Source organism: Excalfactoria chinensis, chromosome 5, assembly GCF_039878825.1.
Source record: "Excalfactoria chinensis isolate bCotChi1 chromosome 5, bCotChi1.hap2, whole genome shotgun sequence".
Classification (NCBI taxonomy): Eukaryota; Metazoa; Chordata; class Aves; order Galliformes; family Phasianidae; genus Excalfactoria; species Excalfactoria chinensis.
Window position 1 is genome coordinate 45364668 of NC_092829.1, and position 24849 is coordinate 45389516.

Genomic DNA, 24849 nt, shown 5'->3' on the forward strand with positions numbered 1-24849 from the left:
CAACAAAAATATTTTGATAGAAGCTGTTCTTTATGCTCATAAAAATTGCTGACACAGTAAAAATAAATGGAAACAGTCTGTAAGCTCCTTGTAATTAAATACATATATCTGAAGGTGTAAAGTCTCCATGGTTAGTGCAAGGGCTAGCTCTGGTATTTGCCAGTGTTGCTTTTTGTCTAATCAAACATAATAATGGGATTCTACTGAATTTCATGATATTAGCAGTCAGTGGTACAAAACAATGTGGAGATGTGTTAGCATACAAATTTCATGTTCTGCTTCTTCTTTCTACAAAACTCTTTTATCCTCATGCTGCTATAAAATCTTCAGCATTGTTTCTTCCAGTGCATATTGCTCTAATTGGAAAGAGATTCTTAATGGCAACCTCCAAACCAGTCCACTCTGAATAGTGACGGAGTTCTTACTGCTTATGCTCCAAAACACTGCCTCATTGCCAAACGTCTCATAAAGCCAGGAACTGACAGAACAGTACAGTTCTCATTTTCCCATTTTGTCATCCATGCAATTTATAGTGATATAAATAAGATCTCAATGTGAGAGTCAAAGAAACTGTACAGTGAGAATGAACAAGGACATTCACACAGCAGTCTAGAGAGTGTGGCTGGTCAGTGCCTACTTGTTTTAGTATGAACTTACTTCAGTTGCAAATTTAGATTTCAAAATAGCATTTAGAACTTTCATTGTGATAAATAAGAAATATGTTTCTCAAGAAGCTTTAGAAGAGGCAATAGCTTAATCCCTCAAACTTTCAAATCTATAGTTAATCAAGATGCATTTTACAAGACAGTCCAAAGCTCCAGTCACCTTGATAGTTTTATTACCTGACTTACACAATTTTCTTGTCCTATTCTACATAAAAAGGTGCTTCTCCAGATCTGAAACTGCATTTTCAGCCATTTCTCTAAAAAGTTCCTTCTAAATATAATTCTGCTAAGGACTTATTTCAATATCTGTTAGAGGGATAGATAGACTTAAGTTTAAAAGGTCTTAAAGTAAACAAGCAAAGGAATACAGACCTTACAGCATTTGCTGGCTTTGGTTCAAGCACTTCTGCCACTCTGAAACAGTATTATGCTAGTGTCTGGGTGAAACTCTAAGGTGTCTCTTGTGACATTGCTCACTTTGCTCTGGTTTAAACTGCATATCATGAATTTCAGATTCAGAGCTGCTGCTGTAAGGTGGTTTGGACACTACAAGGGACAGATAAGTTTTGCAGCATTGTGCTCTCTCAACATCTTGAATTACTGCAATTCTTTAAGTTTATTTTGGACCTAGTTGTTAAGAAATATAAATGCAAAAGAAACTTGGTTGTAATTTTTTTTAGAGCCACTAGCACATCTTCCCAGCACTGAAGACTGGAGCCATAGAAACATACCATCTTCTGAAAATATTTGGTAAAATTTGTGGTAACATCATTTAGAGGCTACAGATAAATTAGATTATTACAAAATGAAGAAACGATACTCAACTACCTGCAATTTTAGGTGTTGTATGCCTGTATAATTAAGTGCACATTACCTTTGTAATGGAATGTATACCTGCAAATCTGCTCTCGTCAGCTTCCTGCAGCATTCTCCTGCAGTCAGGCCTTTACAGCACTGTCCTCTCTCTTGTAGGCTTTGTGGCTGACAGAGATCAAAGAAAGCACCTGAAAGAGGAGAGGAATGCTGTCAGAACATTTCGGGATAGGTTTGAGCTCTAAAGTGGCATTGTAGCAAAATATGATTTTGCCAGTTAACCAAAGAATGTCAGTAGGTAAGAAGAGATGCTTCTGATCACAATACAGAACTCAAATTCATTTTTACCTCCTCTTCCCTGAAGTAAGTAGACCTGAGCTCTAGCTCAGCTCTTGCCCTTGTGTGAATCATGAGGAAAATGCTAAGAGCATGACTTGTGTAAACAAGCTCAGAATCATCACAGGCTTCCCAAAGCAAACCCTTGTGTTACAGATCAGGTTTACAGGCTGTCATAGAAGTCTTTCCTGGGAGCATAAGTTGGTCAGTTTCTGAGCCAACAGTGAAGGGTATAAGGTTATAACAGTTAACATACTCTTGAATGGCAGAGCACCATGGGTCATTGGTAAAATGGAAGGCTTAGCAATGGATCAAATTGTATCTGCCAAGTATATTTATCTTTCTGCTTGCTAAGTGTTAAAGAGTCCTGGTGACACCGATAAGGGAACTGTTACTTATATTTGCAAAGCCTAAATACATCGGGTCACGACCCTGATTGGATAAGTGGTAGCTAACTCTTATGGCTTTCTAACAATAGAGAAAAATTACAGCACTGGTAATTGGGCACCAGCTATGGAGGAAAATGTGAATGGCAACAAGTACAAAGGCAGATTATGACTTTCTGACTCCTTGGCATGCTTTACGGAGTATATGGACCATGCCACTTTAGTCTGATCTTCACAAAGGAATTGTCTTTGAACAAGCCGAGACTGACAGCTTTTTTCTCACTCTGTGTGAGGTTTAAGTCTGGGACTTGGCACTCATGTCACTGGTGCATGACAAAAAGTAGAGAAGTAACACTTTAGAAACACAGTAGGCCTTTTGCTGCTTCTTTTGTTGCCTGGACAGTCCAGTGTTCTTTCGTATCACAAAAATACAATAAAGGTGCTAGCCATCGATTTGGTCAATGATGAAACTGGCATAACAGACCTGCAATGGTGCAGAACTAATCTGCAGCCAGGCCTTTCCTGTGTGATAAGCCCACACCCAAGTAACCTAATCTGCAATGGGAAATCACACACACAAAAAGTGCCCAGCATTTAGTGATGGCCTGAATTTTTTCACAGTCATTTGAAGGTTTCCATTGGGGTCCTCTAGTCATTTGATGTGGCAATTAGCAAGAGGACTTTTGTACTCCAAGGAGATGAAACGGCCCTCTCCAATAATTATTTTATGCCTTGAACAGAAACAAAAAAAAAGCCCAAGGAGTAGATAACATTGTTACATCAAACAGCAAATGGGTTGTGCTTCTAGCTACTTATTTTCTTTCATTAAAGCAAAGTGCTACTTTTCCCATGAGAAAAATCCTTGAAATTATAAACCTAAATTTCCCCATATTGTCTCTAGACTATCTGAGTTTTTATCTAGGTTTCTAATGCAGTCTGTTTGCTTTGATCCTGCAGCATTTTATAATTCTGATTTGGTTTTAAAACTATGAAATATTAGCAACGTGAAGGGGGAAAGGTGTTAGCACCATACGTAAAATCTTGTTTTCTTCCCATTAGAGCCAAACACATCAAAAGATAAAGTGACAGATTTCTTACTTAATATGCGTAAGAACTCACATATTCTCCATCAATAATTTTATGTAAGATAGAGTTTGATTCCTTCACAGTCTGTATAATCTGTGCTGGAGAAGCTGCATATGAAATGCAGTAACTGGCTTCATTCACATCGTGACTTCCCATTTACAAGAAGACAGTAAGTGAGGGAATTAAGGCTTGGAGGTAGCTCTCTAAAAAGCACAGCACAAGCTGATGTCAGAACCTACCAGTTCTTTTGCACTACTTTGAATATTTAAGCTAAGCCCATCAGACTTCCAGTTAGAGGAATTTACTTATTTCTTTGTTTGTATCCTGCCTTTCTTTGTAGTTGAACAAAAATGTAGCGTTGTAGATACAAGCAAAAATATTTGAGAAAGAATTAATAAAAACAGATATCTAAGCATGTTTAGAATTTAAACAGATAAACTTCTATTGTATTCCCTAGTTTATCGAGGCACCTATACATGAAACTGAAGATTATTTCACCATCAGTGCAGTTTCTTTTCTGGGAAATTAGAGATGTGTTGATTTGTCTGGGATTAAATCAGAATGGTTCTATTTCCTTTTGGACTTATTTTTCAGTCATGTTAACTGATGAAATTACATTATTCTTTTACACTGAGACATCCCTTTGCAAATGTGTTGTCTTCTGCATCCAATTTGCTCTCTAAAGAAAGGGGGTAGATCTAGTTGTGCAGACATATGCTGCTGCAACACATATTTAACTTTTCACCCACACTATAAAAAATCCCTAACTCATCCAGCATGCTGTTATCAGCATTTAGCCCTAATGAAAGAAATCATTTTTAAAGGAAGAATGAGTGGGCCTAATTATGTTCTCACTTAAGCTGAGTGCAAAGGAGATCAGAATCAGATTCAATATGTTTTTGTTTGTTTGTTTTTTCTTCCTTCCAGAAAGACAGAGTGAATAAGCTTATCAGCTTCACTGGCAGTTGGTCTTCCAGTTAGCATTTTCATTATACAAAATTTTAACTTACTTTTCCACTCCTGAGAAATTACGTAAACATGTGTGTTACAGATTGTATGTCACAGTGCCACTCCTTTGACTGAGTCACAGAATGTTTTATTTCATTGATGATGAGCTTTCCTACAAATACTTTACTTCAGAACAGAACATACTCAGGAAAAGTAATGGACTATTTGTGTTGTCTGGAGCTGGATTAATACATTGCACATCATTATTTTTTCACCAAGTTCCATCTTGTTTTTGTGAATCAGTTTTATTGCCTGTATAGTTTGATGGGCAACCATTAAATTGATCACAAGCTATAACTTGCTAATAGTTGGGAGCCATAATTTAAGCTGAGTTGCTAGGGCCTTTCCATATACCACCTAGACAGCTTACAATCATCATTTTTGTGCAAGAACTCACAGTTATTGACTCAAATATCACAGCTTGAGGCGATTTTAACTCTGATCACAGGATATCTTGATTTGTTTCCTTTCCTTCCTTTTGTATTCTATCCCCTGGGAGTAACTGCTCATGCAACTATTCTTACTGAACTATGGTAGACAGAAATCATCAAGGTAGCTCACTTGTCAGGAAGAGCTCCAGGGAAGATATAAGTGGTCCTTGCAGAAATCACAGATGGACACAGCCTTCATCTCAGTGTGGAGGCAAGGTCAGGGCTGAGAACAGTTTGCAAAACTGGACAGCAGGCTGAAAGATAGAAGGGCTAGGTCTTCACAGCTTCACTCACCAGTAAACCCAAGAGCAGCCATAATTTCAACCAACTATTCAAATGTGGTTTAGCATCACTTGTATATTAGACCTTTCCATACACCACACCCAGCACCCCTATGTGGGAGTCAGGTGGGGCTTTCTGCCAGGAGTTTACTTGTATCAGAGAGGCAAGCATTCAATTAGTGAAGGAATATATTTCTCCCTTTCATGCAGTGGCTTCACTCCACAAGTAAAGAGTAAAGAGTATCAGGTGTGAAGGCACTATGGACCCATCTGCCTTTTGACAATCCCAGATGCTCTTTGGCATGCTGCTATTCCCTAGAAGAAAGGGGAGGGGGAGGGGGGGGGAACCAAAACAGTGCTCTGGTCCTCACAGATTTTTCATCTTTGTACTACTGCCAAGTTCTGATTATGACATAGTAAATATGTGATCTGTATGAAAGATGAACCATTTTAAAAGTATCCATCATTTCCTACTACTCTGAATACAAATGCTACTGCATGCATGAGTAAAAGGCCTGCAGCACATGAAAATGCTTTGTCAGTTCTTTGTGGGAGAGCAGAGTCCCTCTCATTTGTCAAAGAAATTCCCAAGCACCTCGCAATGATTGACCTGCTCTCATGGGGAAGAGATGCAAATTCCAAACTGGACTGCTGAAAGCAGATGGAGTACTGCACTTAAGTACAATTCAAAGGAGCGTGTACAAAGATAAGGATGTAGCACTAGCATAGGACTAAATGTGGAAGGGAACAGCTCTTCCCAAATAAGCTTGTATTAGAAGTAAATAAACATAAATAAGATAAACATATGAATATTAATACATTGGAAATGAGCTTTGGGGCTCAGAAGGATCTGGAGAAACCCACTGTCAGCTGCACCCACACTCACAATCCATCACCCATCTATCCTGCTGGAAAACATGATAACAGCTCATGGCATTGTAATAGTTAGAATGCTTAGGGATACTGGAGCAGTCATGACCACAAAGCACATGGCAGTCGTCTGAATACTTATGCAGATATTTCTGTGGTTTTGATTTGTCTTAAGCTGGGTTGTCGTTGCAACTGTACAGATAACTTTGACCCATTAATGCAAGAAAAACTATGATTAGTTTCCATCTGCCCAAATGGAAGAAGTGAAAATATTAACTCACCATGATCCTGAGAAGACTTTTGCTGAAATGGAGGTTTGTTCCTTGGAGCAGAGTGAAGCCACTGATTCAGAAAGGCACTTCAGAGCGTGTCTTGTTGGCAGCTTTCTCTCCTGTCTCATTGACTTCAATAGGCTTCAGACTGCAACTTAAGTATTTAACTGAGATATTTATCTTTAAAATCCTTTTTTTAAGGCCTTAGTTATGTGGAAATGTTGCACTGGTTTGACCTGGGATATGAATTTAATTGATTTAGATAAATCAGAGCAAACTCTTGTGGGAATACATTCATTTTAGTGTAAAAAGTGAAGCTATTAGTTTGTCTTAAATTAGCTTGGTTTTAAATTAAATTAATCTACTTACCTAATTATTTAACCGAGCCTTAAAGCCAAGATTTAAAATCTAGCTGAAGTAAAACCAATGCACTTTCCCTGTAGACATCAGACTTCTGACCCCATTGCTTGAATTATGTAGTTTTCATTCTTCATTAAAATGATTCTGTAGTCATCTCACAGAGTGGGTGTGGAGAGAAGCCGACAGCAGTACATGTGTTCCCTCGAGTCCTTTAACAATAAAAGCCAGATTCCTTTGGTTTGACCTATGAAATAGATGTCTTCTTGTGTACTTCTAAAAACATGTTTGCAGTCTGCTCTGGGGATATACATGTACATATGTTCTTTTAACTGCCAGAGATGCTGTAAAAAACATCAGAGTTTAGGAAATGACAGAGTGAGTGGGTGGCAAGAAAGGATCACATAATCCTCCAAGAGAGCCTTTTGGGTAGAGACTAATTTCAGGATGTGAACAGCAGCTGTGCATTTTCACTACTTATAGTGCATCAGAATTCTTACAAATCTTCAGACTGGAACAACATGACCAAGAATTTGTAGGAGCATTAATGCAGGCTCAGAATTGCAGTGCCCCTCATGCCTCCCTGACCTCATCCTCCCCACCTTGGTGTCTTTAAGGAAAGTAATGGTCAAGGGAGTCTCGTGCTTCACCTAATCACATTTTACATCACAGTTTTTTCAGTGATAAAGCGAGATCACATCCTTCAACCAGCCTGTAAATATTTCTTTCAAATATCACTTGAAAAACATCTCTCTCATTGGTCAAGGCAAAAGGAACCAGATCTTGTTGCTAAGGGACCCACTCTTTTCCAAGGTTCTGACACTGTCCAGTACAGAAGCACATATGGTGTACAAAGAAGGAACCAGTATTTAAATCTGTGAAAGAAAGAAAAACACCATCAGCTCTCCTGAGCCTAAATAGTCTGGAAACTACTATTGCTAACACTCACCACTATCCAAGCTAGATGCCTGTGGGGGAACATGAGAGGAGAACAGCTGGAGCTGGCAGTAGCATCACTGAATTTCAAAGTCTGTTTTTGCTGCTCTGGTTTTGAACCTGTGAAAAGACCAAAGTCCTAAATCCCAAGGTAGGCTTGTCTCAGTAGCACTTCTCACAGCAGATGTCCAGGAGGCTTACTAAATATGTGAAGGACTACTCCATATGCTAAGGTAGATACTATGGACATTCCTGTGATGCTCACACAGGCTCTGATGTTCCCTTGACTTTGAAAATAACTCTTGCTACCTCACCTGCAGTCCCACATTCTTCATCTTTTAAATGCCCAAGTAACAAACTGAAAGAAAACGAACTGAGACCCAAATATAATGGAGATTCAAAACAAAAGATTAAGGGGCAATTGTATTTTCTCTGGTTCAAGTTTTTAAATGCCAGATGGATTAATTGGGAGAGTAATCCAAGATACTAAACACTGATACGACTCAATTATGCATGGTATAATAGGATGCCATTCAGTTCCTTGGCTATTTTGTTCCCTCCCCATGGGTAGTCTTGTCTGTTTAGATCATAAGTTCTTAGGGACTTGAGCTTGCTACTGTTAGTATCTATCACAATAGCAGTCTTTTCACAGCTGGCCCCTTGGCAATCCAACAAGATTATATTTACTATCAGTATTGTTCAGTGGGAATTTTTCCATTAACTTTAACTGGAATTAGACAAGGCTCATAAATGCTTTGAAATATATTACTCATAACACTGAAGTAGAGATGTGAGTCGGTATATTTTTTCCATGGAATGTCAAAGGTCAGAAGCAGGTTCAATCCTAGATGTTGTTCCAGTCTCTAACTTCTGACATCCTGCAAAACAATCTTTTGGACTGCTTTTTTCAGACTTTCACAACAATCTTCTGGCAGAAGATGCAAGTGAAATTAGACTGATGCCACCTTTTCTTTTAGAGAAACTCACCAGCAAGTGAGCATAGGTAGCACACAGAGAATGTGCTGGGCTTAGGCCTTTGAGTGGTTATTTTTTGCATTTATGTTTATCATCATTCAATGTGCTTTGTATGTTCTTAGCTTGATATGACAAAAGCTGAAAGTAAAACCAAATATGTTTCTGTGGCTTTGATAGCGAAATATTCTCTAAGATGGAACAAAACCCAGTATGCACAGGGTATGCCTGCATGTGAGAAATGAGTATGGTTTTATATCAGAAGTTTCAGTGCAATTGCAAGGGAAATGTATACTAAATAACAGTGTTTAATCACCATCTACACTGTGATTTATCAAGTATGCACTTATATTTGTATATATCAGCAAGGCTGTGTCCCCCAAACATTTGACCTCAATCACTCAAATCAATGGATATTAGAAAATTGTCATTCCAATTATGGTTCACATTAGTAATCTCAAGACCAGTCATCACAAAGAGTCAATATCTGACTGAAATATTTGTATTAGGATACTTGCTGTTGAAACATGGATTTTCTCAACATGAGATTTTTGTGCAGTATTATTAATTGGATATAAAAAATCCAATTTGTATATATATATATATATATATATATATATATATATTTGTTTGTTACAGATTTTAACTCAATATTTTTATCCAAGTGTTTTTCAAGACAATTTGGAACAAATTTCATTTGTTCATATTCCTTTTTAATACCAAAACTGAGAAGTATAAGCACTGTTCAAATGATTTCAAAAGCAGTTTAAGCACAAGTTCCAATTAAACACTGAGTGAAATCTTGCAAAATCAGGTTCACAATTAAGCTGAGAGCAATCAGTGCAGTAGTAGTACAATTATTACTATTACACTTTTTGCAGTACTATTTGCCTAAGAATTGAAAAGGACGTCCCATACTGTTTTCACAGTAGTAAGTGTGAGAAAAAAAATACGAGAGAAAAAAAAAACATTACCGTTATCTCTTGAATACTGGGAACACAAAACTTGCAGCTCTCCAGGCCCAGCAAAGAGCAGCCTGTCTGTCAGCAGAACTCTTGGGGAAATAACCTGGAGGTAATGTCAGTTCACTGGTATATGATCTTTGGCTGAAGGAGCGTACTGGGCTTCAATTCAGATGCTAAGAAACTTAGGATACAGAAAACAAAAGGACCATTTTATCTTCCAAAGTCAGTATACTGATAACCTAAGCTCTTCAGATTAATAGCAGATTGTTCCATAAACAGGACTATTCCACTAAAAAAATAAGGAGTACAAAATGCTATTCAGTATGTGGAAATAGATCAGAATATAATCTAAATCTACATAAATCAGTTCTGCATTATCACTACTGGATCACAACCATTAAGCATTTTCAGACATTTTGTCTGTATATAACTTGTAAAACCTTCTTTTGATATTCTTCAGGAGATGAAAGGCTAAGATAATATTAAAACAAGATTTCTTAGTGTATCTAAAGATGAAAGAAAACTCCCAGAGTGTTCACTAAATAGGTACTCACCATGCACTAGGAAATTGGTGGTTCAAATGTCATGGGGAAATAGTATGTCAGTGCAAATTCTTTAGTGATCAATAAAGTATTCTGCATTCAAGCTTCACAAAAAGGTTTCTGAGAACCTCCTCAGACTCCCCTAGGGACAATCCTTTGACATATTCATTGGCACCTACTGGGGTAGTTGTCTTTCTGGTTTTGCTATAAGACAGCAATTTGCCACCTCATTATCAGTGTGATTGATGAGAACACCATCTGAAAATCTGTCACGTGATGATTGTTGGTTTGACTCCTCTAGATTGATCTCCTTAAAGACATACACTCATGTGCATGACAAAATGTTTTCTGGGGAAAGATGTCAATGACAGGTTTTTTGAAAGAAACTGCAGTTTCTGCAAAAGCAATTGACTCTCTCCTCCCTCCTCCCCATCCCTCCAACTCACCCTTTTTTCTCTCTCTTTGATATTTGTGTTTAAAAAGTAGAACATTAGACAGCTTTTGCTTTTAATGGCATTCCAGAGTTGGCTTGCTCTACTGGCAAATGTGGTGACTTTGACACTAAAGTGTGTTAGGTGCTTGCAGATCCCTGAACAAAAAGTTCTTAGTAAATTAGAAATGTAATCAGTACACAAATGCCAACCCTTACTAAGATCCCACTGAACACTACATCCCACAGTGTTTTCAAAACTTGCATTATTTCTCCCTCTCTAGCTACTTGTTGCGTTTCCATCCTCTTTCTGTTATGATTTTTACAGCTGTTCTTTGTATAAAAGCTAAGCATCCCATAATTTGAATTGTTCCCTTTTTCCTTCCCATTGTTAGCCCTGCTTTGCAGGTGCTGTCAGTTCTGTTACGGGAAGGTGAATTTGCAGCATGTTGGGAAGTCAAAGAAGATTTCCCTTCACCAGCCTAGCGAGAGCACACAGAAAATTCCTTGTCACTGTGTCTCCCTGGCTGCAGCTCAGTGGAAGCGTGGTTGGACACAAATCACTGCCCAGTGCAGCAGTGCCATTCTCATCTGCCACATGCAGCCATGAGCTCTGTGGATCCATGATGCATCTTGGCGAGTGACACAGCTTTGAAATCACAGCTCCAAAACAAGAGATTGCCTCTGTCTTGCCTGTCTCTACTCCTGTTCACCAGGGTTAGACATCCACATCTTTCCTTTACTAATGCTTCTCAGCTTTTTACACTTATCCATCATTACATAGTCCTGATTTAAGAAAGTATTTCTTAATACTTTAAGAAAGTATTAGGATATGAATCAACAGGCCATTTTTGTGCCTCGGGAATGTGCTAGAGTTCATACTGAAAATCAAACACAACTTGTAACCAAAGTCTTTTGATGTCAAGGCTAGCTCTTGGCCATCACCCTCACTGACTTCTGTTACAGGCAGGATGGCTACCCACAATTTAGAGACACCTGAGAAGTACACCTCTGTACTCTCTAGTTGCTAGCTGGAAGGCAAAGAGGATGGAAGAGGGCCCACACTGTGCTCTGCTCTCCAACCAGGTAATGCAGATATAACAACTGGGGTTTAGATCCTGCTTGGAGCCAAGGGTGATCCTATGCAGCTTGCCAGTGTTCACTAGCTCCCTAGTTGGTCTCATTTAGCACTAGGCTGAGACATTAGACACAGGAAGAACCTGCTTTCCAAATATAGATTGGCATGTTTTGGGGGGTGGTTTTTTGTTTTTTTTTTTGTTTGTTTTTGTTTTGTTTTTTCCTCTTGTTTGTTTTTTAAGTTTTCCAAGGAGTATGAATTCCATTAATACTACTTCAGTTTTCTTAGTTTCTATATATTTATATCCAAATAAGACTTGAGTCATATTCTTTTCTCTCCATCCATCAAATTTCCTTTATTTTCCCTTATTTCATTCTGTTACCTTTCCAATAGGAAAGATCAACATGTTATCATAAAATCATGTAATTGTAGAATAATTAAAATTGGAAAAGACCACTAAGATCATCCAATCCAGCAGTCAACAAATCATCACCATGTCCACTGAACCATGTCCCTAAGACGTATAATTGTCATCTGAGAATTGGGATTAAATACAAATTGAATGCAGATGTTAGACTAAAGGCTAACTCCTATGACCCAGAACAACATCATAAAATACAAAATCTAGTAGATACATTTCTTGAGTTCTACAGAATATCCCATTAGTCTGGAATTATTACACAGTAAAAGAATACAAAGTCTTTCATCACTGTCTGTTTAGCTGCATACATTTTATATTGACTACTGTTTGGGAAAGAAATCTCAATCTGCAAGATATTCAGGGACCTGATACCTAATGAACAGTAGATGAATTCTAATCCACTTCACTGAAATTACTCTTGCACAAACACATCTAACTCTTTATATAAAGACCTGAAGATAAAGATCGTGCTAAAGCTCTTTAAAATGCATTTTCAATAAATAAAAGTTTATTCAAACATATCAAAGAAGGTCTTTGAGAGTTTTGCTTTTCAGCATAATCTAAAAAAGACACTCTCTAGTGTTCTTTGAAGGAAAAAAAGCACTGCTTCTCTCATCTTCTGCCTCTTTATTTTCAAATAAGCTTCTACAAGACAGAGATGCTTCAAGATTCACTGTATTCCCAAAAACATACTGCTCTTAAGTGGAATGAAACAACTCCATGTAATACAACTCAACAACACTGCCTGACAGTGCAGAGTTGGGAGGGGACTGTTCTACCCACTGACTGTGCAGCGGGGATTTAAGTAAGCAAATTGCAGTGGGGATTTGGAATTTCATTAAAGTCTGAGAGATGACATCTTAAATGCATATAGGTTGGGAAGTCAGAAAAGACCCCCAGCTGATGCATGCTGTTTCAATCACACTGATTTCCAGTGGCTAAGACTGTTCACCCATGGTAGTGATGCAGTCCTGTGCCCTGTGCTAAGGCAGACTGTGGGTAACCTGAGCACTTGGTACCAGTGCCCAGGTGCTGTTCTCTTAAGGAGCTGCACAAAAGGCAGGGCCCACCCTCACCACAGTACATGGTGCTGGGGGCAGCTGCCAGGGCAGGGAGGAAGTGAGAAAAGAGAGGCTGGGGAGGGGGGGGATCCTCACACAATGCGGAGTGACTTCAGGCAATTAAAAGGAAAACGGATGAAATTTCTGGCTGAATGCCAGAGTACTCTTTTTTCCCCCCTTCTTCTCTGCCATTAGTCCATGAAAATGGGAAGGTATGTGAGGAATTCCCCACTTTATATTCCAGCTCCCATCTATTGTATTTTAGCTATGCCAGAGCAACACTGTTATTCACTCAGGCAGCCTGGGAAGAGTCAGGCATCTTGTCCAACAAGACTGATGACAGGGCTGAGGCTGACTGAGCTGTGGCAGAGCTTAGCAATGCAAGCTGAAAGAAACTGCTGATCAGATAGGGAAACAAGAGTGCTGACTTCTTCTGCAAACCACCTTTGGGGGAGATGTCTTTTGTTGCCTCTGTTTGATCTATAGGGAAATAAATAGCCTTTGCTTAATCATTCTGCTTTCAGCAGTGGGAGGTCAGTGATAGCAAATCAATATTGTTTCGTGTTAGAAGGCAGTAAGGGTTATCCTACTTTTACTATATGCTTGGGGTCTTATAAAACCTGTTCTCCATTTTTTTGTTGTACAACCAAACGTTCTCCATGTTGAAGCTAGTGGCAAAATCCCTACAGATGATGATAGAGTCTGAAATCCAACTACAGAGAAACTCCTAATCATCTCCAAGGTAGCATACAGTAGTTAATCACGTCTTCACAGAATCATAAATGTTGGGAAAGACCTCTAAGATCACCTAGCCCAGCTGTCATTCTGTTACCACAATGCCCACTAAACCACTTTCCTTAGTGCCACATCTGAAGAGTGTCTTGCAACGCTTCTGTGAAGTAGACCAGCATTACTGACAAGTATCTGCCAAAAATCACAGATCCACCAAGTTAGGGGAAAAAAAAATAATGAGAATCCTAATCAAAACAGAGGCCCTAAATGTGTTCTTTGCAGTTGTCTATCTGTCCTGTATCTGCACAGGACAGAGGCACAGTCCTGCTGCTGTGATGGTCTCACAAAGACACCAGCATCAGCTGCCTTCAACCCTGCAGCACAGCACTCTTATGCTTGGCAGAGCTACAGCTACCATGCCCACCACTACAGCTCAGGTAGCTTCTCTGATCCTGGCTCCAGCAATAGGCCATAAAGAGTCCAAAACACCTTAATGTAAATAGACAGGCTTTTAAGCATGTCCAACTACTTATCAAGTTCAAATTATGTTTTTATGGATGTAGTACTTATTCAGTTCTCTTAAGTGTTTCAGTTTCAAGACTCCATAAACAGTAGAAATCACGTTCCTTATTGCCAAGCAGAGGATTCATTTTGTTTTGAGAACATATCCATAAAATTCTATAATTATTTACCCTCAGTATTTTTAATTGGTTTCAGGGGTTTTTAACACATGGAGTTTTGTAGTAATATGAATACTGATAAAAAGCCAAATCTGTGACTTCTGTGTATCAAGAGGAAATGTAAAACGCTCCTGATTTCAAAAGTACTTCACTAAATTTGTGTTTGAATAAGCACACAAATCTTGATAATTTGAATTCTGTCCTTGGAAAATGAGGTCTGGTAAAAACCACCCTACAATTTTAACAAATATTTTTGAATCTTATGATTCAAATTGATACAGAGCCTGGCATGGTTACAGACTTCAACTTTATGGCTTTTTTTGTCCCCCCCACCGCCCCACCCCCACCCCCTTCTTCTCAATTAGCACTTTTGCTCATTACTGTAGTTAACATCTCAGGAAAAACACACCAACTGAAGTATAAACTTCCACCATAAAAATAGAGTACCTAAAATTACACTGTCTGAAACTGAAAACATGATGCCCAAAATTATTTTTCCCCATTTGTTCCAAAAAATTCAAGAGAGCATGATTTCTTTTTGCTTTGTCTATAGAAACTTCTGATTATGAAATTTTATTTCCCCCCTCTATTCTCCTAGAATTCTCATTTCTACAGTTTTCTGACCACCTCTGCTAAAATAACATCAGCTCTCTCCTTCTTAACGTGTCCAAATATAAATGTGTGTAAATTCTAGTCATAATTTTATAGTGGTTCTATTAAAACTAAAATACTTTTCTATCCAAAAGTACAAAGAGGACACACATATCCTGTATTCCAGGGGATTTCTTAGTTGTCATATGAATACCTTCACATAGGTTCTCATGCAGCTTGGCATAATGATATAGGGCTTCTTGAGCAGGTCCATGATTTAATGATTAACAGCTGCAGCGGAAGGGATTTCTGGCCTAGTTTTGGTGGCATGCATTCAGGGAGACACTCCAAACTTGTTTTATATCACATTACATAGCAACAGAATACAAAAAAACCACATACTTCTCTTTCTGAATGTGGACAGTTGAAAGGCAATAAGAATTAGAACCAATAACAAGGAAATAACAACTAACAAGGAATGACAACACTGTACGCAGTGATGATGTTCTTAAATCATGCAGCAAGCTCTATTCAAGGTGCATAAATGATTTATCTTGTTAATGTAATTCAGCACAGACTTTCCACTTCTCCAGTTCCCTTTCATGAAGGGATCCTTGCTCAGAGAATGTTGTTCCGTTTCATTTGTCTGTGTCTGCAGACCAGGAAATTCACAACTCATGCTGTTACTTCAAATAGCAGTCCCTCTAAAAGCCCTATAGTAGAGCTACCCAGGGCCAAATCCCCCTTAGCTTACTTTGATGCAAGACTGAAATACTCCATCCGTGCCAGTAGATGTATTGATTGTGCTGATATACCAGAAAGGATCATCTGAAGTAGCAGGCTTGGTTTTCAAGAGCATGAAGAAAGAGATACCAAAACGGAGACCCTGGTGCCCAGAGGTTTGGTATACATGCCTACAGACAAATAGCTGCTTCATAAAGTGTTATCTCTGGATGGAGGTAGCATCAAATGGCACACACATTCAACACAACCAAGGGTTGGGTCCTGCGCTTTGATTACAACAACCTTAAGCAATGCTACAGACCTGGGGTAGAGCAGCCAGAAAGCTGTGTGGAGGAAAAGGATCTGGGGGTGTTGGTCAGTGCTCATCTGAACACAAGCCAGTACTACAAGAAAGACATTGAGGCTCTGGAATACATACAGAGAAAGGCAACAAAAGCCGTGAAGGGTCTGGAGCACAAGTCTCATGGGGAACAGCTGAGACTGTTCAGTCTGGAGAAGAGGAGGCTCAGGGGACACCATATCGCTCTCAATACTGACCTGAAAGGAGATTGTGGCGGGTGGGGGTTGGCTGCTTCTCACTGGTAGCTAACAATAGGACTAAAGGAAATGGCCTCAAGTTTCACCAGGGGAGATTCTGACCAGATATTAGAGATTCTTCTCAGAAAGAGTAGTGAAGCATTGGAACAGGCTACAAGGGGAACTGGTGGAGTCACTGTACCTGGAAGCATTTAAGTTTCATCTATTAGTCTTCTATATATGTGATCATATTGAAACATCCCCTTCTTTGGTAAATCAAACGAACAAAAACCAACAAAAACCAAACCACACTTAGCCAGACCTAATATCTCTGTACAATCTAATCTATTTATATATGCTATCAATTTCCTGTACTCTTGGACTTCGGTGTGTTAATTAGTAGGTAGCTGGGAGTTGTCCAGCATTTGCCTATCAGCTGGACTAGTTCCTGAGAAGTTCTTACTGAAAAAATTTTATTGTTTCCTTATTTTATGTGAAAAACAAACAAAACAAAAAATAAAAAAGAGATGTTTACCAGTGACTGACTATTCAACTCACCATGCCATAACATTTCTAACATGATCAAAAAAAAGATAACCCTGAATTTGAATAACTAAACGTGGAAAGAGAATAAGATAAAGAAGAATAATAGGAAGAATTTGGAGGCACTAACTTCTAAAATCTAAGCCAATAGGCAATATCCTTACAATTCAAAATCCAAAGTAAGCAGCGTGCAATCTAATTTCTAATATAATACTTATACTTGCAGAGAAGATTTAAGCAAAGATTTGCAGAGAACACATCATGTTTTTTTCCCAAGTTTCACAGCCATTTGAGGGAGATGTACTATGTCCTTCTATTCATCTTCTTATGCATCAACAGTACAGAATCGTAGAATAATTTGGATTGGAAGATCACTTCAGAGATTGTGCAGTCCGACCCCTGCTTGAGGCAGGTCCAGCTAGAGCAAGCTGCTAAGATAGTAAAAACTTTACACTATCTCCAAGAATAGAGACTTCAGGACATTTCTAGGCAATCTGGACCAATACTTGGCCACCCTGATTGCATGAAAGAATTCCTCTAAAAGACAAGAGACTCAGGATTAAATCTTCAGATGCTCCAAAGTGCTAAGAATAAATTCTACAGCATTGCCTTGAAAGTCATCCACCATAAGGGAAGACAAAAAGTATTATTGCTGACAGAATCACAGGATTTCAGGGATTGGAAGGGACCTCTATAGATCATCTAGTCCAATCCCCCTGCCAGAGCAGGAACACACCCAGGTATGTTTTGAATGTCTCTAGAGAAGGAGCCCTCACAGCTTCTCTGGGCAGCCTGTTCCATTCTGTTACCCCCACCATGAAGAAGTTTTTTCTCGAATTTATGTGGAACCTTCTATGTTTGAGCTTACACCCTTTGGCTCTTGTACTATCATCCTATTCTAATTCATTTAGTAGCCGCTTATGACAATGCAAATGTAAATCACCTTAAATACACTGTCTAATAGAACCAGCATTTTCACTAAGCAAGGAAAGAGTGTCTTTTCCTCTTAATTTTTATTTTTCTCCTCTCCTGCTCTACTCTCTCTCTCTCTTTTTTTTAAACAATAAAGAGTCTTTAGGCCTGGACTTACACACTCAAGTTTGTGCCTGCAGTTTTTGGAAAAGCTTGCAGAATTTCTCTGCGTGAGTAAAGAGGTGAAAACTCAAAGGCAAAGATAGAGCTCATCTTAAAAGTGAAGATCATTACAAAATGTTGAGAGAAAAGAGTGAGAAAGAGTCTCCTGCCTTTTGCCCTACAATCAAGAAAAGCACTGTGATCTTGGAATTAAATGGGATGAAGAGACTCACTATACCAAATGACGATATTGGGCACTGGCCCAACAAACTCTTGGCATTCTTTCTGACATTCCCCAAATAGACTTTGCCTAATTATATAGTTGTTTATGTTCATTTTTAGTGTTAAATGTTCTTTGAATGCTGCTCATTCTGGAACAAAATCCTAAGCATTTAAACCATAATTTGAAGCCATTAGAATTAATAACAAACCTGAACTATTAAGAGAATTTTTAGCATATTGCTTTATGCAAACTGATGGCAACAACAGCACAGCAGCTCGTTTTCATTTTCAGATAAAACTCACAGTCAATTTCAAGAGTGCCTAAAGGTTCAACTGTACAAGATACTGAAAGCCTTGATTTTTCCACTCATTTCAGTCTCAAATATACTGAAAGAAAATGTATGGTCTGCAACCATCAGCGTCATGTTTGGGCTAAGCTAATCCAGGATGCAGGGCTATTAAAAGCAGAGATGATTTGGTGGTGTGCATTTACTGTGTGCATATAACTACTGTTTTTCATAGTGACAGTTTGCCAGGGCAGTGCTGATACAACTTCAGAGCTGATGTAACTCAAACAAATATAGCCTATAGAAGAACCAACTACTTCTAATTCAGGCAAGCACATCTGGTTCCACATATTAAAATTTGCCTGTGTGTCATACTTCATATGAATTAGATCTGCTTTTTGTGGAGCTGAATGCCATGTTAATCTGAAGTGTATCAGTTCATTGGGTATGAACAGTATACAACGGGTCATCTTCAAGGAAGATGTCCAGAAACAGTCTCACTGAATGTTAGTGGAATATGCACACACCTGTATTTATTTTTATAAATGCTTATTTTCATTTGAACCTATGCACATTTACATAACATGTTACAGGGACCACTGTTTCTGAAAGCTGTGTCATAGTGGATCACATGCACATAGATGCACAAGTGAAGGAAGTGGCCCTACATAACACGTGGAAGTTATGGAAGAAATGATTTGCTTCCCAGCCACACAAAGCCTTCCTGATCTGGGTATATGCAACCATTTATATGAGGATGCCTTCTATGTATTTTATTCTGAACCTCTAACCCACTGAGCAATGGTAGTGTATAGCAGTTCTAGCAGCAGGCATCAAATTATGAATTACATGTTATTTTCCTATTGCTGAGCTTAACTTATCAAAGGTTTTCAGAAGGTATAGTAAATAAAGGACAAACCCACATCAAAGACATGTCTAGGCTGCTTTCTTAAAGGCAATTTACAAAACAAGAAAAGATTATGGAGCAGTTGAGGATTAGGGGTTATCAAGTCTACATTCAAGTGTCAGGTTAAAACCTTTGGTTTTGTTGTTAAAGAATCTTAGTGGATGTCTCATTTGATAAAGCTATTTACTTTTTTTTTTTTTAAAGAAAGCATATTATTTATGAAAACAAAAATATTTGCCCTCAAATTCAAATTGACATCAGTCAGTTTACAGAAAGTTTCAGTAAAGCAAAAGGCATTTGCAAAAGCTTATACCAGTACCCATAGGCATAAAACCAGCAGGTGCAGATCCTTCTTCACAGCCTCCAGTCACTTTAATGTTACCTTCAAGAAGTCAGACCCAGGACACTTAGATTTGGACTACCAAATCTTCACTTCTGTGTTTCCTTTTTGATAGGACTATTGTACAGTTATGTATAGTGACAATAATACAAAGATGGTACAAGAGAGGTGGCTATAAGTATCCAAAAGGTTATTTAAAAGAAAGACTCACCTGATAGAGACCTTCAGTCTGCTGGAAAATGCTGAAGCAACCTCCACTGAAGAGCAGTCTCAAAGAGGTGCTGCTTCAGTGGTGGTCAGCCCTTAAATGAAGTCTAGAGGAGCTGGAGTCAAGCTCCACTCCTTCTGGGAGAACAGCTGAATTGCCCTCACCTGTGCTCCCACAGCTGACCTGAAACTTGCCTCAGCTGATTAATCAGAGGTTCAGGCTGTGATTACCAATTTCCCATACAACAGATTGGATCTAGGCTAGCCTTTGAGAGCAGACTTTCTCTTATGATGTAACCGCCAATTAACCTGACTTATCTCTGGACCTCAACCATCCAGGATAGAAAGACACAGTCATGGATGCCATGAGATCTTCTCTCAATTTATTACTGTGTCACACTCCTTATATACCATCCTAATTCCCACGCAGATGCGTACACCTGCTACGCAAACCCAGTGCACACGAGAGGACCTATACAAACTTACCTAAACCCCCCGCCTACTAACTCCCTAACCTACAGGCTGTAACTCAGCTATTACAGAACACTCTATCTACTCAGAACTACTGTATGCACTCATTAAGAAATACAATTGTAAGGAAATACATTTCTAAAATTCTACTAAATACTTACTCCAGGTGGAAATAAGTTCACTTTTACTTGATGTAGTCTAAAGTTGTGAGTAGTTCATATTTATATATTACAAGTCATGTGGGGCTGTTATATGTTTATGCAATTATATTTTCACTTTTGGGAATGTTATGCATTTTACCCTGCAGTTTTGGCAGGATCTCTGCACATTGGATACTGAAAACCTCAGGATAAAGTCTATTTCAATGTGAGACATCCTTGAACAGGATGTCGAGGTATGATATGAACTCATGACATGTTGTAAACCTCAAAAAGGAACTTGTTGGCCTCGGACTGTAAGAGCTAATTGACTGGTTGGGTCATAAAGCTACGCATAGAATGGAATATTTGCTGGATATCATCATAGCCTCATAAAATGTTCTTCCAAACATTATCACCGGTTCTGTTTTACTAGCTGCCTCTGTGCTTTGAAGTTCTTGCAGCCTTATCAGTTGCTTCTCATACCTAACCATAGTGATCATCAACATAGTTAGAAAGTTAATTCTGAAAATGTATAACTGTCTCCAGGTTAAATGACACATGATTTGCCTATCACCTTTAGCTGATAGGTTTTATTTCTATCCAGCAATAGTTAACAGATTGTCTTGGTGTACTTTCAGAGCTACAGAGCTCACCTGCTCTTACTCGTCCCCCATTTCTTTCTTTAGCCTTATTAGACTAACAGTTGTGCACACCAAAAATCTGCAAATGTTAATGTTTAATCTGAAACATCAACTACCATCTTTTTACCTTCAGAAGAAGTACGTTGATTCTGTCAACTGATTCCTAACCCAGAACCATAGGAATATTGCTTCTCCCCATCCCTCTTCTTCAGGCTGGAATGGATAGGAATTTATCCTGTGAGTTCTAAATAATGCTGAATTAGGAGAGCTTAAATCTGGGCTACTGCATTCAAAATGCTTTTTTCTTTCTTTCCTTCTCTGTTCTGTCCTTTGTTTAGCCTTTTGATTTATTAATGGAGGCTTCTTTTTGATCTGGCTGTACCTTGTCAGTTCTTCATGTCCCACCCATAGACTTTATATTTCTTTTTCATCTAGTGATACTGACAAAGAATTTAAAAAAAAAAAAAAAAAAAAAAAAGAGGGAGGGATTTGAGATTGTCATATAAAACCTGTGTTACTCAGTTTTCAATATCTCATTGAACTTCTCACAGCTTTGATATTTTAAGTAGGTATCACAACAAAGGGAAAAGAAGTGACTGGAAAGGTAATGCAGTGTATTAGGCCTGTTAATGGCCCTGAAAGTCCCAAGAAAACTTGCTGAAAGAAGGATCCTTTCCCATGAGTACTATTTAATTTCTCTGAGAGGGATTCCGAATGAATTAAAACCCTAAGGAGCACATTTAAGCAAGGCAGCTACTAGCTGCACAGTGACATTCACTTTTCTTTTAAAAATCCTTTTTTAATAGTCCATAGTAGGGACATTCTGGAGAATCTGTTTCTTCATTTTTTCTCCTGCTAATACATCAGAAAATGCAGAAAAACTGAATATAGTCCCATTTTTTCCCTGCAACAGCAGAGCAAAAAACAAATGAGTGATGAGGATAATTAACTAAATAATTCCTCGCAGGAGCTGCAAGTAATGACCTTCCTTCAACAGTTGAAATGATTAAGTGTGATATATAAAGCAGATTAAAAATCTGTTTGGGAGAATTTAGCTGTGCAACATATGGGAGTCTACAAAAGCAGAGAGTGATCTGGCTTTTACATTGTCATTTGGGGTCATGAGAGACCCCATGTCTGATCTACCTTCTGCCATATGTTTCTTTTATGATAAAATAGACAAGTCAATTAGCTTCTTGATTCCCCATCCATAACCCAGCTGGTATTCTCCTAGACTCTAGTGAAAAAAAAGCAAGAAGGTCCCAGGAGTTACAGATGCAAAACCTTCCCCTGCCCATGCTGTGCTTAGAGAGATGACATTAATCCCACATCCCTGCCCTGCTCTGCACCAGGAGGGCCTCTTCTCTCACAGTATCATCCTGCACAAGTCTCATCTGCTTGAGCTGGAGTGGCCTGTTCAGCTGGACACCTCTGCTGTGCCCCAGCTTCACTGCTCCTAGGCAGAGCTAGGCTTGTCTGGACCAGTAGCAAGCAGCACACCACAGGTTATATCCCATAATATGGTGATATGAGTGAAGGTATCTTGTTCTGATATATGAATGGTGCAGGTGATCTAAGGACATAGGAAGGATTACACTTAATGAAAATGTTGATATGGTGATGCAAATACTGTTAACCTCAATGCAAGTGCTTTATTAAACCATGAGTTAGCTCCAAGTTACCTTTGCATACTTGTTTCTTTGACCAGTTCTCTTCTCCACTGAATTCTATGTACTACAAATGCTACCCCAAAAGTAATGTCTACTATGATATTATGCTGACCCACCACGTCAGAGGCAGATGTTGGTGTTATGGCAGCAGAGGTTTAACCTACTCACCAATACTCCATTTGATTTTGTTGCCATGTGACAGATGGCAGGAGGGGGTTAGAATATTTTTGCGTTGTGCCATCTTCGGGCTCTAGCAATAACCACAACACACAGAGACACTGAGAAACCTCAAACATTTTGATTGCACTGGGATTGATGAAAAAGGATGTCTAAGGAAGGGGCCACTTTCTTACAGGATCACACCATAAACTGTTACAATCCAAACTGTCCTGGTACTTGCACAGCTAAAACAAATAAAGACTTATCTCACTCCATCCCTACTTCCTTGAATGGACAATGAAAATAATTCCATTACTCTCCATTTCTGATCAATAATTTTTAATTTCTGGTCCCTTATTCAAGAATTGGATTGCATTGCAGGGGAGTTTCTACATCACATTTGTAAAATCAGCAGCAATTGATTCAATAATGGAAGATAAACCTTTCTATTTAAATTAGATTTACAGGATTCTAATTCCTACAAAGGAAAAACTTGTGGCATTGTGCCTTCCAACAGATAAATAACAGACAAACTCACTTCCAAGATGAAATTCCAATGCACTCAGTCTAGATAGATTTAGTTATTCATCCACAAACAAATACAGAAAGCTCGATCCAGGATGCAATTATTCATCTAAATAATCTGATCCACTTAACACTCCACTGAACTTGAGAGTTTTGTAACTAAGTCTTAAACTGTAGTAACCACACCATAAAAATAGAAGATGCATTCTGCCAAAGTAAGACATGGACTGGATCATTGCAGAAGCGGGAGGACAATACACCTCAACCTTGAACTGTGCCTTGGCTTTCCACACAGTGGTCAACTTGCATCTCCCCTTGTGTGCTTGGCTTTTGAGATTAGATATGTTTCAACAATTGCTTAAAGTATGTTATTTCATAATCCCTCACGTTAAAGATTCTTCCAATCTAACCTATGCATTGGCGTGATTCAATTAGAGACGACCCCTGTCTTAACTTTTGAGGCTGCTTTTTTCCTTGTGACCAGGCAACAGAATAGGACATAATAGAGGGCTTCCAGCAGTAACTGGAATGGTGAGCCCTGCAAAGCCTGAGCCCCGTGTGTGAGCACCTGGTCACAGTGGGGTTGACAAACAGCTCTACCACTATTCATCCGTGAAAGCAGCCCGATAGAACACAATGCCCTGAAAAATATCCGCAACAAAACCTCCACACTAAGGCAACTTCATTTCCGTCTGCCCATCAGTTACAGCTGGAGACAGATAAAAGCAGCAGATTCCTCAGGTTGTGCCACAAGGAGGAACTGACTCTTCTGTTTGACAGTGGCGATGGCCAGAATCAGGTGTAAGTTTGCCCAATATTTTTCTAAATTACCTTTAAATACCAAGATGATATTGTATCATCAGATCTGCAGAATTCATAGTTTACTATTGCACATTACACAAACCTGGGGTTTGGTATTTCTAGAGGATACTTTTCCTAATGTATAATTAGATGTTTATGAGTCACTTTTGCTACCTACAGGGGGGACTATCAGTATCTTTAAAGTTTGGGACATAGTAAGTGAGTGTTACTATGGATATAGTTTAAGATTTATAATCTGAAACAAAATCCAGATAAAAGAAATCAGTTATGAAGCTTTATTATTAATCTTTGAATTTTAACAACTAAGCTTCATCACACCAATAAACTATAAAGCATAAATGAATTGCTGACACAGAGTCTAGAGGAGAAATAACAGCTATCAGGAACCACAACTGAATGTTATGCCTTGCAGTTTTGCTGATCAGTTTTCCCAGGACATCTTTACTGACAAACAAAAACTGGAGCTTCTGTATTTGGAGGCAAAAGAAAGAAAACTATTTTTCCTTTCCAAAATAATAATTTAAAAAGTCTTCCAAATATTATTTTTTTTCCCCCCAGGTAAAGGGTCCCATTTTCCAGGACGGAAAACTTCACTTGTGTAACATGGCAGGTGCTGGATAAAAGTCTAACCTGAAGCTTCATCCTTCTGTCTTGGAATCCCTATTGGC

General features: G+C 38.7%; 1 long non-coding RNA gene across 1 annotated transcript; it reads right to left on the reverse strand.

The window, feature by feature from the left end:
• Positions 1-1562: 1562 nt before the first annotated feature.
• LOC140253369 (uncharacterized) lies at positions 1563-9552 on the reverse strand. Its single transcript, XR_011903837.1, has 7 exons — positions 9388-9552; positions 7455-7561; positions 7308-7380; positions 6518-6717; positions 6158-6384; positions 4856-4979; positions 1563-1669 (listed from the first exon to the last, which is right to left on the reverse strand). It is a non-coding gene; the product is annotated as an uncharacterized lncRNA (long non-coding RNA).
• Positions 9553-24849: the final 15297 nt, after the last annotated feature.